At 35.1% G+C, this 12,573-nt stretch overlaps 1 pseudogene; it reads right to left on the bottom strand.

Annotated features, from left to right (window-relative positions):
• LOC136041618 (NADH-ubiquinone oxidoreductase chain 2-like) overlaps nucleotides 1-11,892 on the bottom strand; it is a 32,828-nt pseudogene extending 20,936 nt beyond the window's left edge.
• Nucleotides 11,893-12,573: the final 681 nt, after the last annotated feature.

Here is a 12,573-nt window from a genome sequence, read left to right as displayed (position 1 = left end):
AAAGGTGATAGGGTAGGATTCTTATTATTTATCAGTACCTCTGTAAGTCTCCAGCGGTAAATATCTCTAATGGGGATTGGTCTCCCACTTGGCTGGTCAATATTTAAAGCATTTTTTGCTATTTCATCTGCCTTATGGTTACCTATTATACTCGAGTGGCTTGGAATATACTGGATATGAGTTAAAGTACCTTTTGAAGCAAAAATATCAATAATCCTAAGACAAAGAAATGTGTCAATATCTATCTTAATTTGAGAAGCTGACGAAAGAAGCTCAAGGCTTGACAAAGAGTCAGAATATATTATAATATTTTTAATATTAACACTCATATATTCATGAACCAAGAGGAAATCTAATGCCATGATTATGGCATTTAGCTCGGCAGACATTACAGATGAATTATCGTGTAATCTCTCTCCTAAAGCGATATTATGGGTTGGGAAGAATGCTCCGCTTGCCACTTTCTCATTCATTTTGGACCCATCTAAAAAAATTTAGAAGTAATTTTTACAAGCAACAATATTTAGCTCGGTAAATTTTTTCTGAATAAAAGAAATGGGGGTAAGTTCTTTGGTCCACTTTGAGAAGTCAGTCCTTATTACGGGAGTTGACCAACTCCAAGGGGGGGTTTGGGGGAATGTGGGTGCAATAGATTTTACTGGCACTGGGAACTTCTTCTGGATATTTGCATATTCATTTGCAACTCCTCTAAACACAGAGGGATTTCTTAACCAGTTATGCAGGGTATGAGAATCATTGGCTTCAATTTTTGTAAGGTAATTAATTAGTAGAGATCTTCTTCTTTCTTTTATTGGTGATAGTCCACTCTCAGTAAGCAGAAACTTAGTTTTTGTTGGTTTCCTAAGACCAAATATAAGACGAATTATATCATTTTGCGTCGTTTCGATTTTTTGCTTGCGGGTCTTAGCACAAGCACCATAAACTATGAGGCCATAGTCAATATGGGGTCTTATATATGATTTATAAAATTGGAGTAGTGTTTTCTCATTACAGCCCCAAGGTAGGCTAGTAACCTTTTAATTATTCTTATTTTTCTATAGCACTTTTTTATTGTGTTTGTGATGTGGAGGTGGAAGTTTAATTTTTGGTCAAGTATGAGCCCTAGATAATTAATTTGATTGTCCTCTGGGATAAGTATTCCGTTTAATGTTAGCCGTGCATTATAATGATTTCGCTTATGGTGGGATTGGATAATTTTTGACTTTGTGGGTGCAGTAGGTAAAATAGACTTTTGGGAGAACTTTTCAAATTGGAAAAGTGCATTTTGCAACTTTGAATGCGCAATCTCGAAGGTATTGCCAGTTGCCCATAATACCAGATCGTCAGCGTACTGTAGATTGGTATGTGGGAGGTTCATGTCCCACAGAAATAGTGAAAATAGGAGGCAGCTCAGGACGGCACCCTTTGGAAGGCCTTTGGTTATTGAAGTTTTGGGTGAAGGGGCTGAACCTACACAAACAATGAAACTTCGGTTTTCTTTGAAGGATTTTATGAAGGAGACAAGTTTGGGGGGTAGTCCAAGGTTTGTAAGTTTAACTAAGAAAATCTGGTGGTCAACATTATCATATGCTCCTTCAAAATCTAGGAATGCAGCAGTTAAGACATTATTTTTTTATAGGGATTCATTTATTGCATTTGTTAACACTATGAAAGCATCTGTTGATGAGTGGTGTTTCCTGAAGCCAGTTTGAGTAGGAGGTATCAGATTATTCTTCTCAACAAACCACAGCAGCCGATGGTAAATCATTTTCTCCATTAATTTTACCAGCACTGGGGTAATCATTATGGGTCTATATGACCCAGGGTCAGGTTTAGGTTTGTTTTTCTTTAAAATTGGTATGAGAGATGAACATTTCCAGTTATTTAGGTAATGTGGATGTAGCCCATGCATGGTAATAGCAATTAAGGAGCTCCTGTTTGTACAAAGGGGTAAGATTCTTTATCCATTTAGGGTGTATATTATCATAGCTACTTGTAGAATTGGCCTTGATATGCTGTATTGCATTATTCAATTCATGTATTGAGAAGGGATGGCTTATATACTCTGAACCTGGTCGGGGCTGGTAAATAGGATTTGTCATGATTTGGATGGTGATATTTTCGTTTTTTGATGTTAGCTTTTTTGTGAAAAGGGAGGCAAATAATTGTGTCTTATCAATGTCATTATCATAGTGGGAATTCTTATGTATTAGTTCATACATAAGAGGGTTGGGGGATGTTTTTCCCACATATTTTGCCTATAAGTCTATGTATTCTTGGCTCAGATGTTTCTCTGGAAAGATTATTTGCAAAATTATTCCAATAATTATATTTAGCATTAGTTATTGTTCTCTTGAGGTTAGCCTCTGCTTGTAATTTACTTAAATGTGTGACAGGGGATGGTTTTTTTAGGTATGCTCTCCCAGTTGCATTTTTATTCTCCACATAATTTGGCAATATTTTGTCCACCATGCCTTAGGGGTGTGTTTAGGGATGGTTTTCCTAGGTGAAGTTCTGGGGATAGCTTGATTACCTGCATTTGTTAATATTGATGTCATAGCTTCAGCATACGTGTCAGCAGTTACAACTGAGGTATGAGATTTCTGGGTTAAACTTGGGATTTCTTCATTAAGCTTATTTCTAAACATGGCCCAATTTGCTTTGGTGTTGACATATTTAGGGATATGTGGGAGAATATTGGCTGGTTCATTTAAAGAGGATAATATTGCAAAATTGTCAGTGCATAGATTTTCAATTTTCTTAATTTAAATTTTATTTAGTATATTTATTGAAACAATTTGTAAGTCGATAGTTGAGAATTTGCCACTTTTGGGGTTAAAATATGTATTTAGAATAGGAGGGGTAGCAATTGCTAAATCGGCATTATTTGAAATCAATCTTTCAATAAGTTTACCAGCTTTTTTTGCTGGCTTATCCCCCCACAGAAGACTGTGGGCCTTAAAATCCCCGCAGATGATTATGTTTTTCATCATATTAAAATTAGTAATAAAAGTGAAGAAGTCCATGGCATCTGTAGTCTGGCCATTAGGGTTATAAAGACTTAATATGTATGTTTTTGTATTATTTATCCAGACATTGATACCAATAACATCAACATCATTTGAAAAATCTGGGAAATTAATACCACAAAATTTAATATTGTTATTTAAAATTATAGCTACGCCACCTCCTTTTCTCTGCGAAGACCTATTCTTTCTCAGGATAGTATATCCTGGAAACTTTGTTTGTTGGTTATTAGTCAAATGGGTTTCTTTAAGGCAAACAATATCAATGGAATTATTATTCATAAAAAATAAAAGTTCATTTAACTTATTTTCTGAAAGTGATCTTACATTCCATTGAAGTATTGAAATATGCTGCTTTGTTGTTTTAATTTTCATTTTGCTGTGTATTAATCTTTAGCTTTGCTAGGAGCAGAGCAAGATCTTTTTTTGCTTGGATATGCATGTGATTGGGTAGGTACAATTTTCCAATTCGCTTATTATTTTTGCTTTTTGTGGTTGTTTTAGGTTCATTGACTGTACTGCATTAGAATTTAGTATAAATAGGGACATGTTAGGTGTTAATTCATTTGTATTTTCTTCTGTCTTTTGTTGATAATTTGATTAATTCCCGTTAATACTTCTGATTCATTTCTAAACAGAAATTACTTCGTATATGAAAGGGGCTGCTTCCTCATCAACGCCCCGCTCTTTACGCTAAAGTTTGACTGTTTCTCGCAACTCTTCTTTTTAAAACAGTAAAAAACTTTAGCGTAAAGAGCGGGGCGTTGATGAGGAAGCAGCCCCTTTCATATACGAAGTAATTCCTGTTCGCTTTAAGTTTGAATGTCGCCCATTACTTTCAGTTAAATAAAAATAGTTTTTTTTTATTTAATTTCTGTACGTTTTTGAATCAATGCATGTTTTGATTTTGGCTCTCCGCAGAGGGATAATTAAAACGAAATTCGCATATTTTTTATTTTTGGCTAAATGGCTTTCTCATAGTTTTGATCAAATGATTTTGAGAAAAAGAGGGGGGAGGAAGCCTAGTTGCCCTCCGATTTTTTGTTTACTTAAAAAGGCAACTGGAACTTTTGATTTTTTACGAATGATTAGTAAAAGATATACGTAACTTATAAATCAGCTTACGTAACGAACTTTTGTATTCTCATGTTTTTATTACATACTAGCTGTTGGTGTGGCGCTTCGTGTCACGCCAACACCTAGTTGGTAGGGGCGCTTCGCGCTCCCCCCAAGCCCCCCCCGCGCGCGTAAGTCGTTACGTGCCATATTAGTTACGCGCAATTGTAGTTGTGTCACTGTGTACCACCTGTGAATGTAGATATATATATATATATATATATATATATATATATATATATATATATATATATATATATATATATATATATATATATATACTAGGTGTTGGGGTTGGATACTAAAAGTCGAGGATATTGCTTTGTGCACCTTACTTTGGCCATGCATGGTGAATTTTCGTTCAGTGCACCGCAAGGTCCATTAATCATATTTTTTACAATAATATCATGTAACCCCTTATCGATATTTTCATCAGGTATTTCAGCGGAAATAACATCATCAATTTCGTTCGAAGTAATTTTTTTATGTAGCCAGATTAGTATATGTGCGTGTGGCAAACCTCTTTTTTGCCATTCCACTGAGTACATCCAGCATCGCACTGACCCAAACACTTCAAGTTTTACTATGTAGTTTATCAGTGATTTCAACTTTTGCCGGAAGACACGGGCCGTAATGTCATGTCTATGAACCGCCGATTGTCCTTGAAGTAAAAGCTGCTGTATCTCGTCCTAAGATTGATTACATATAAATGTAATAAATAAATATGGACGACCATAGAGAAGAACATACACAATAGCATCTTGAGCATATTCATGCATATGACGGGGACTGCCGGCATATGACGAAGGTAAAATTGTTAATCTTCCAACGTTTGTGGTATTACCGTCATTTACAACTGCATCTCGCAAATGAATGTATTGTTCAGAGCTGAGCTTGGTCTGATTCAGGCGGATATATAGCAAACGTTCTGATTCAATTTTAGCATACATATCAACGACGTATTGGTGAAACAATTGACGGCATTTTAAAATATAATTTTCTTCATCCTGCCGAATCATTAGTCTATAGGAATAATAATGCATTGCACTGCATTTCTTATTCATTTCTTTGTTAGTGGCTGGATTCATCAATTTAATATTAAAGTGATAGCCGTCGGCTCCATCCCAAAAAATGATAAGATATTGTAGGGCATCGCAGCATCGATGAGTTTCAGCAATTCTAATGTAGTTATCCCAGTGTTGGTCATTCTCCAATAAATTCAGCGCTTGGCATGCACTACGGTAAGTGTCATGTATAGTACCGTTTACAGTACAAATACTCAAAGGACGTCGGACCGGGTATATTCACCAAAAGCAAGCGGAGAAAGAAACATTCATGTTGATTGGGTCGAAATGGTGTAGAGTCTTCCTATCGTGGTATCTTTGAAGATGGTAGGTTGGCCATCGACTGACTTACCCTGTTTTCGACTTACTTACCCGAGACTTGTCAAGTAACTTGTCAAAAAATATTATTATGTTCCGTGTTCTGTTCTTTACTATGTCTAAGCTATATCTGATGAAATTTACATAGCCGGCGTCCCCGTTGTAGTTGTGTCCCTGTGTCCCAGTCGTCATTTCTAGTCGACAAACATGACGTCAGTCGACACACAAACAAGACGTCAGTCGACACACACGTCCCAGTCGTCATTTGTGTCCCGGTGTCCCAGTCTGTAATTTCTCTTTGAGTGTCGCGGTCGTCATTTATATTCCCTGTGTCCCGGTCTGTATATACATTCGTTTTTGAATTGGTATATGATGAAATAAATTTTTAGTTTTTTTTCCTTTTTTTCTTTTTAGTTTTTTTTTGGTTTTTACCTTTTTTTTAGCTTTTTAGTTTTTTTTCTTTTTTCCTTTTAGTTTTTTTTTGTAGTTTTTACATTTTTTATTTTTTTTTATTTTTATTTTTTTTTCGTTTTCTTTTTCTCCCTTATTTTTCAGTTTTTTTCCTTTTTTTAGTTTCTTTTTCAGTTTTTAGTTTTTTTATTAGTTTTTCGTTATTTTTCTTTTTAGTTTTTTTGCTGTTTTTACCTTTTTTTTTTAGTTTTTTATTTTTAATTTTTTAGTTTTTTACCTTTTTTTAGTTTTTTTTTTAGTTTTTTTAGCTTTTTTAGGTTTTTTTTAGTAGTTTTTACCTGTTTTTTAGTTTTTTTTTAGTTTTTTTTCTTTTTTAGTTTTTTTTCTTCTTTTGTATTAATACTAAAGCCAAGGTTCGAACCTGGAAACTCTTGGACCTAGAACCTGGAACATAAGGCTTTACCAACTCAGCTACTTCGGCTTGAATACATTTACCTTTTTTAGTTTTTTTTTTATTTTTATTTTTTTCAGTTTTCTTTTTCTCCTTTATTTGTCAGTTTTTTCCTTTTTTTATTTTTTTTTCTTTTTCAGTTTTTTTTAGTTTTTTTATTAGTTTTTAGTTTTTTTCTTTTTAGTTTTTGACTACTAAGGTCCCTGCGTCGGCCCTGTAGTGCATTCCTGCAGCAGTGTTCGATCTCTGGGTCCCGTATTACCACGCTAAGGTCAAACCCACTGCGCCAACACAGGTAGTTATATAACTGAGCTACCTCGGCTTGAATACATTCGTTTTTGAATTGGTATGTGATGAAATAATTCAGACGTCACATGCGGACAGTGGCAACACTCGACAGACATACAGACAACTTATTTATATTTATATAGATTTTATTTTTTTAAGCTTTCTTTTTCTCCTTTATTCGTCAGTTTTTTTCCTTTTTTAGTTTTTTTTTCTTTTTCAGTTTTTAGTTTTTTTTTAGTTTTTTTATTAGTTTTTTTTCTTTTTAGTTTTTGACTACTAAGGTCCCGGCATGACGGTAAGGTCCGGTATGACGGTGACGTCATTAAAGATATTTAAGACATATATGTTCACGTAGAAATCTATTAATGTTTAAGTTTAAAATGACTGATGAACTTACAATGGCAAAAGCCGATGAAGATGCTCAAAGAGTCTATGCCAAAAAACCTGATGCTGATAGAGAAAGTCAGAAAAGAAAGCGTGCCGAGGAATCAAAAGAACAGCAAGGAAACAGGCTTGACGCTAAAGAACGCAAAACCACGCAGTTAGATGAAGATCCACCTGGACAGCGAGAGTCAAAACATATCAAAACTGAAAATGATAGCGATGATGATTGGGTTTGGGATTTTGACTTGGATAAGGTCATCAATGCCTACCAGATTTTAGTTAAAAAAACAAAGGTTCGGCGATATGTATTTTATAGTGAAGCTGAAAAATAAAGAAGAAAAAGAAAACTGAAAAAAGAAAAAATGTATAAAACTAAAAAATACTAAAAAGAAAAAACACTCAAAGAGAAATTACAGACCGGGACACAAATGACGACCGGGACAGAGGAAATATAAATAACGACGGGACACTCAAAGAGAAATTACAGACTGGGATACCGGGACACAAATGACGACCGGGACACAGGGAATATAAATGACGACCAGGACACAGGTATTTAAGAATATCGTTCAAAGACAAATTTTTAATTGTAAGAAGACCGTTGAAAGAGAAATTTCTAATTGTAAAATGACTGAAGAACCTACAATAGCAACGGTACCACCATCGAAGTAGATAACCAGTGGGTTGTTCCATATTCCCCATTATTCTCAAAAATATTTAATGCACACATAAACGTTGAATACTGTAACTCCGTAAAGGCAATCAAACACATATGTAAATACGTCAACAAAGGCAGTGACATGGCAGTTTTTGGCTTGCAGCCCGAAATCAAAGATTTCGACGAAATCGTACAATATCAGGCTGGAAGATACATAAGCAGTAATGAAGCTGTTTGGCGAATTCTTTCATTTCCGATACATGAACGTAGTGCTGATTTCTGTAATTTAGTGACGTCCAAAAATGAATTGATTGAAAAAGTATTTCCAAATATTCTAAATAATTATAAAAATAATAAATGGCTAAGTGAAAGAGCGATTCTCGAACCCAAAAATATAGACGTCCACGAAATCAACAATATTGTTTTGACCAAGATTCGAGACCAGGCAGTCCTTTACAAGTCAGTCGACACAGTTTTGGAACCAAATGAAGCGGTTAATTATCCATCTGAATTTTTAAATTCCATAGATCTTTCAGGGTTTCCACCACACGTGCTACAACTAAAAATAGGCGTACTAATAATACTTTTAAAAAATATCAACCCACCAAAGCTTTGCAATGGCACGCGACTTGCCGTAAAAAAACAATGGAAAACCTAATAGAGGCCACAATCTTGACAGGGCCTTTTGAGGGTGAGGCTGTTCTTATTCCTCGCATTCCCATGATTCCAACGGATCTGCCTTTTCAATTTAAAAGATTGCAATTCCCAATTCGATTAGCATTTGCAATCACCATTAACAAAGCTCAAGGTCAATCATTAGAAAAATGTGGTATAGATCTTAATACTGATTGTTTTTCCCATGGACAATTGTACGTTGCATGTTCGAAGGTCGGTAAACCTGACAATCTATTTATATGCAGCGACAATTGGACAGCGAAGAATGTTGTATATTCGCAAGTTTTACGCAGTTAATTTGTATTGTATCTATCTATCTATCTATCTATATAAAAACGAGTTGTGTGTATGCATGTTTGTTTGTTTGTAAAAAGAGCGTTTGCATATGACGTCATTATTAGTACATGCGGCTTTGTATATGCACAGACAATGGGAAAGCCAAGAATGTTGTATATTCGCAATTTTTACGTAGTTTAACTCCTGCAGACGAAATGAATGCTTGCCTGAAAAATTCTAATTTATGGGCACACGTAAAAATATTAAAATTAACTACAAATATGCGTGTCCGATTGCAAAACGATGACTCTGGTCAAACATTTTCAGATCAATTGCTGGCAATTGGAAACGGATAGCTCCCAGTAGTGGGAAAGCCAAAAATGTTGTATATTCGCAATTTTTGCGTAGTTTGAAACACATATATAAATCTATCTATATTCACAGGTGGGACACAGGGACACAACTATAATGGCGCGCAACTAATATGGCACGTAACGACTTACACGCGCGGGGGGGCTTGGGGGGGCGCGAAGCGCCCCACCAACTAGGTGTCTATATATATAACCAGCTAGTCTATATATATATAAATAAGTTGTCTGTGTGTTTGTGTGTCGAGTGACGTCATGTTTGTCGACTGACGTCATTTTAAGGATTGAGCTGTATGCGTCATGAAGTTGTTTGTCGACTGACGTCATGTTTGTCAACTGATGAAATTACATACCGGGACACCGGGACACAAATGAAGACCGGGACACAGGGAATATAAATGACGACCGGGAACCTCAAAGAGAAATTACAGACTGGGACACCCGGACACAAATCACGACCGGGACACAGGGAATATAAATGACGACCGGGACACAGGGACACAACTACAACGGGGACGCCGGGGGTACAGGCGGGATATATAAATGACGACAGGGACAAAGGGATTGTTCGAATAGAAATTACAGACCGGGACACCGGGACACAAATGACGACCGGGACACAGGGAATATAAGTGACGACCGGGACACTCAAAGAGAAATTACAAACTGGGACACGGGGACACAAATGACGACCGGGACACGGGAAATATAAATGACGATCGGGACACAGGGACACATCATTAGAATAATGAGGTATGGATCTGAATACGGATTGTTTTTCCCATGGACAATTATATGTTGCATGTTCAAGAGTCAGTACACCTGACAATCTATTTATATGCATAGACAATGGGACAGCGAAGAATGTTGTATATTCGCATGTTTCACGTAATTAAAAACATATATATATATATGTATATAGATATATATATATATATATATATATATATATATAAATATATATATATATATATATATATATATATATATATATATATATATATATATATATATATATATATATATATATATATATATATATATATATATATATATATATATATATATATATATATATATATATATATATATATATATATATATATATATATATATATATATATATATATAGGACAGATATATATATATATATCTATCTCTATTCACAGGTGGGACACAGGGACACAACTACAATGGCGCGTAACTAATATGGCGCGTAACAACTTACACGCGGGGGGGGGGCTTGGGGGGGCGCGAAGCGCCCCACCAAATAGATGTTGGGGTGGCACGAAGCGCCACCCCAACAGCTAGTTTTATATAGATAGATAAGTTGTCTGTGTGTCTGTCGAGTGACGTCATTGTCCGCATATGACGTCTGAATTATTTCATCACATACAAATTCAAAAATGAATGTATTCAAGCCGAAATAGCTCAGTTATATAACTACCTGTGTTGGCGCAGTGGATTTGACCTTAGCCTGGTAATACGGGACACAGAGATCGAACCCTGCTGCAGGAATGCACTACAGGGCCGACGCAGGGACCTTAGTAGTCAAAAACTAAAAAGAAAAAAAAAGAAAAACTGAAAAAGAAAAAAAAACTAAAAAATTGAAAAAAACTGACAAAGGAGAAAAAGAAAACTAATCTATATATATAAAAATAAGTTATCGGTGTGTTTGTGTGTCTGTCGAGTGACGTCACTGTCCGCATATGACGTCTGAATTATTTCATCACATACCAATTCAAAAATGAATGTATTCAAGCCGAAGTAGCTCAGTCATATAACTACTTGTGTTGGCGCAGTGGGTTTGACCTTAACGTGGTAATACGGGACCCAGAGATCGAACCATGCTGCAGGAATGCACTACAGGGCCGACGCAGGGACCTTAGTAGTCAAAAACTAAAAAGAAAAAAACTAATAAAAAAACTATAAAAAAACTAAAAACTGAAAAAGAAAAAAAAACTAAAAAAGAAAACAAACTGACGAATAAAGGAGAAAAAGAAAGCTTAAAAAAATAAAATCTATATAAATATAAATAAGTTGTCTGTATGTCTGTCAAGTTTTGCCACTGTCCGCATGTGACGTCTGAATTATTTCATCACATACCAATTCAAAAACGAATGTATTCAAGCCGAAGTAGCTCAGTTATATAACTACCTGTGTTGGCGCAGTGGGTTTGACCTTAGCGTGGTAATACGGGACTCAGAGATCCGAGAAGCAATGAAATCGAAGCTTTATAAATTAATCTAGCATTACTATTCATTTGGGCGAGGGAGTACGTACCCCTTTGCTGTAATAAAATTACCACAAAATATAGAATAGCCAAGTAAGTCATATAATAAACTAATATCAAGAAAAATCTACTTATATTAACTATTAGTCAAGATAAATGTCTAATGGAAGAAAACGCTATAATCAGCCGAAGGTTGGATTGGTTAATCCCACCTATTCCACCAATAAATGCTCTAATAAAAATGAAAAAAGAATTTGTGAATTGCAGTATAGCCAGTCCAAGAAGAGGCCCAATTTTCTGAAAAGTCATTAAAAGGGATAAAACCTTTCATGATATAGATTTAGAAATACTTACTAATCATATATGGGACGGGGCCGCACCAATCTTAATTAATAGGGCAAAAGGAATTAAGAATGAAAAGGATTGATTCAGAATACTCGCTAAAAAGATGACTGAGGCTACTGACTGAATTAAAAAATATTTTAATCTATTTTCTTTTCTTTCTTCAATTATGATAGGGATAAAGCTTAAAGAATTTATTTCTATTCTAAGCCACAAACCTAACCAAGAGTGGGAAGACACTATAAGAATATAAGAAAAAAATAGGCATAATCACTTAATCATTTAAAGAGAGATTACTCTATCATTGGGGTATGAGCCCAGTAGCTTAATTTAGCTTACTCTTTAACACCTCTGGGGGAGAAGAACCCCCCCCCCCCGAGTTTATGATTCAAACTGAAGCGTAACGAGGGAGGGAGTTCTTCTCTCAGGTTAATCTGAATAAAATAACTTTATCCCTTTTTAACAGTAGACAATATTAGACTTTTATCAAACACTCAATTTTTTCTCCAATTAACGATTATGTTTATACTCCACACTAGGGGTAGGATTAAATTACTGATTTCCCTGAAAAAGATAAAATTATCGGCCTCGTAACTTGTTGGGGTGGGGGCCAATCTATATCAAGTCATCTCCTGTAAGGAGATAATGTAGATTGATCCCCCCCCTTTTTTTGCTGGTATAGAATAAAATTATTTATTTCATACTTTTTGAAGAAAAATTTGAGGCGGGCCAATTTGCTTTTTACAGGATTGAAGGCAATATCCTGAAAAAGGCTGTTTTTGAGGTAAATATCAAGGATCTCAGCATTAAACGTGCAAAACGGGGTCACAAAATTCCTTAAACGCAAACTTTAAGCTGATTTTTAACGATTTTACGGGTTTTTTAATTCTTAATTTGAAACAATTTTACCTATATAGAACGTCATTACAATGATATAAAATAAAGCAAGTAATATTCTATCAT

This window comes from Artemia franciscana, unplaced genomic scaffold, assembly GCF_032884065.1.
Source record: "Artemia franciscana unplaced genomic scaffold, ASM3288406v1 PGA_scaffold_302, whole genome shotgun sequence".
Taxonomy (NCBI): Eukaryota; Metazoa; Arthropoda; class Branchiopoda; order Anostraca; family Artemiidae; genus Artemia; species Artemia franciscana.
This window is presented reverse-complemented; position numbering and strand designations above follow the sequence as displayed.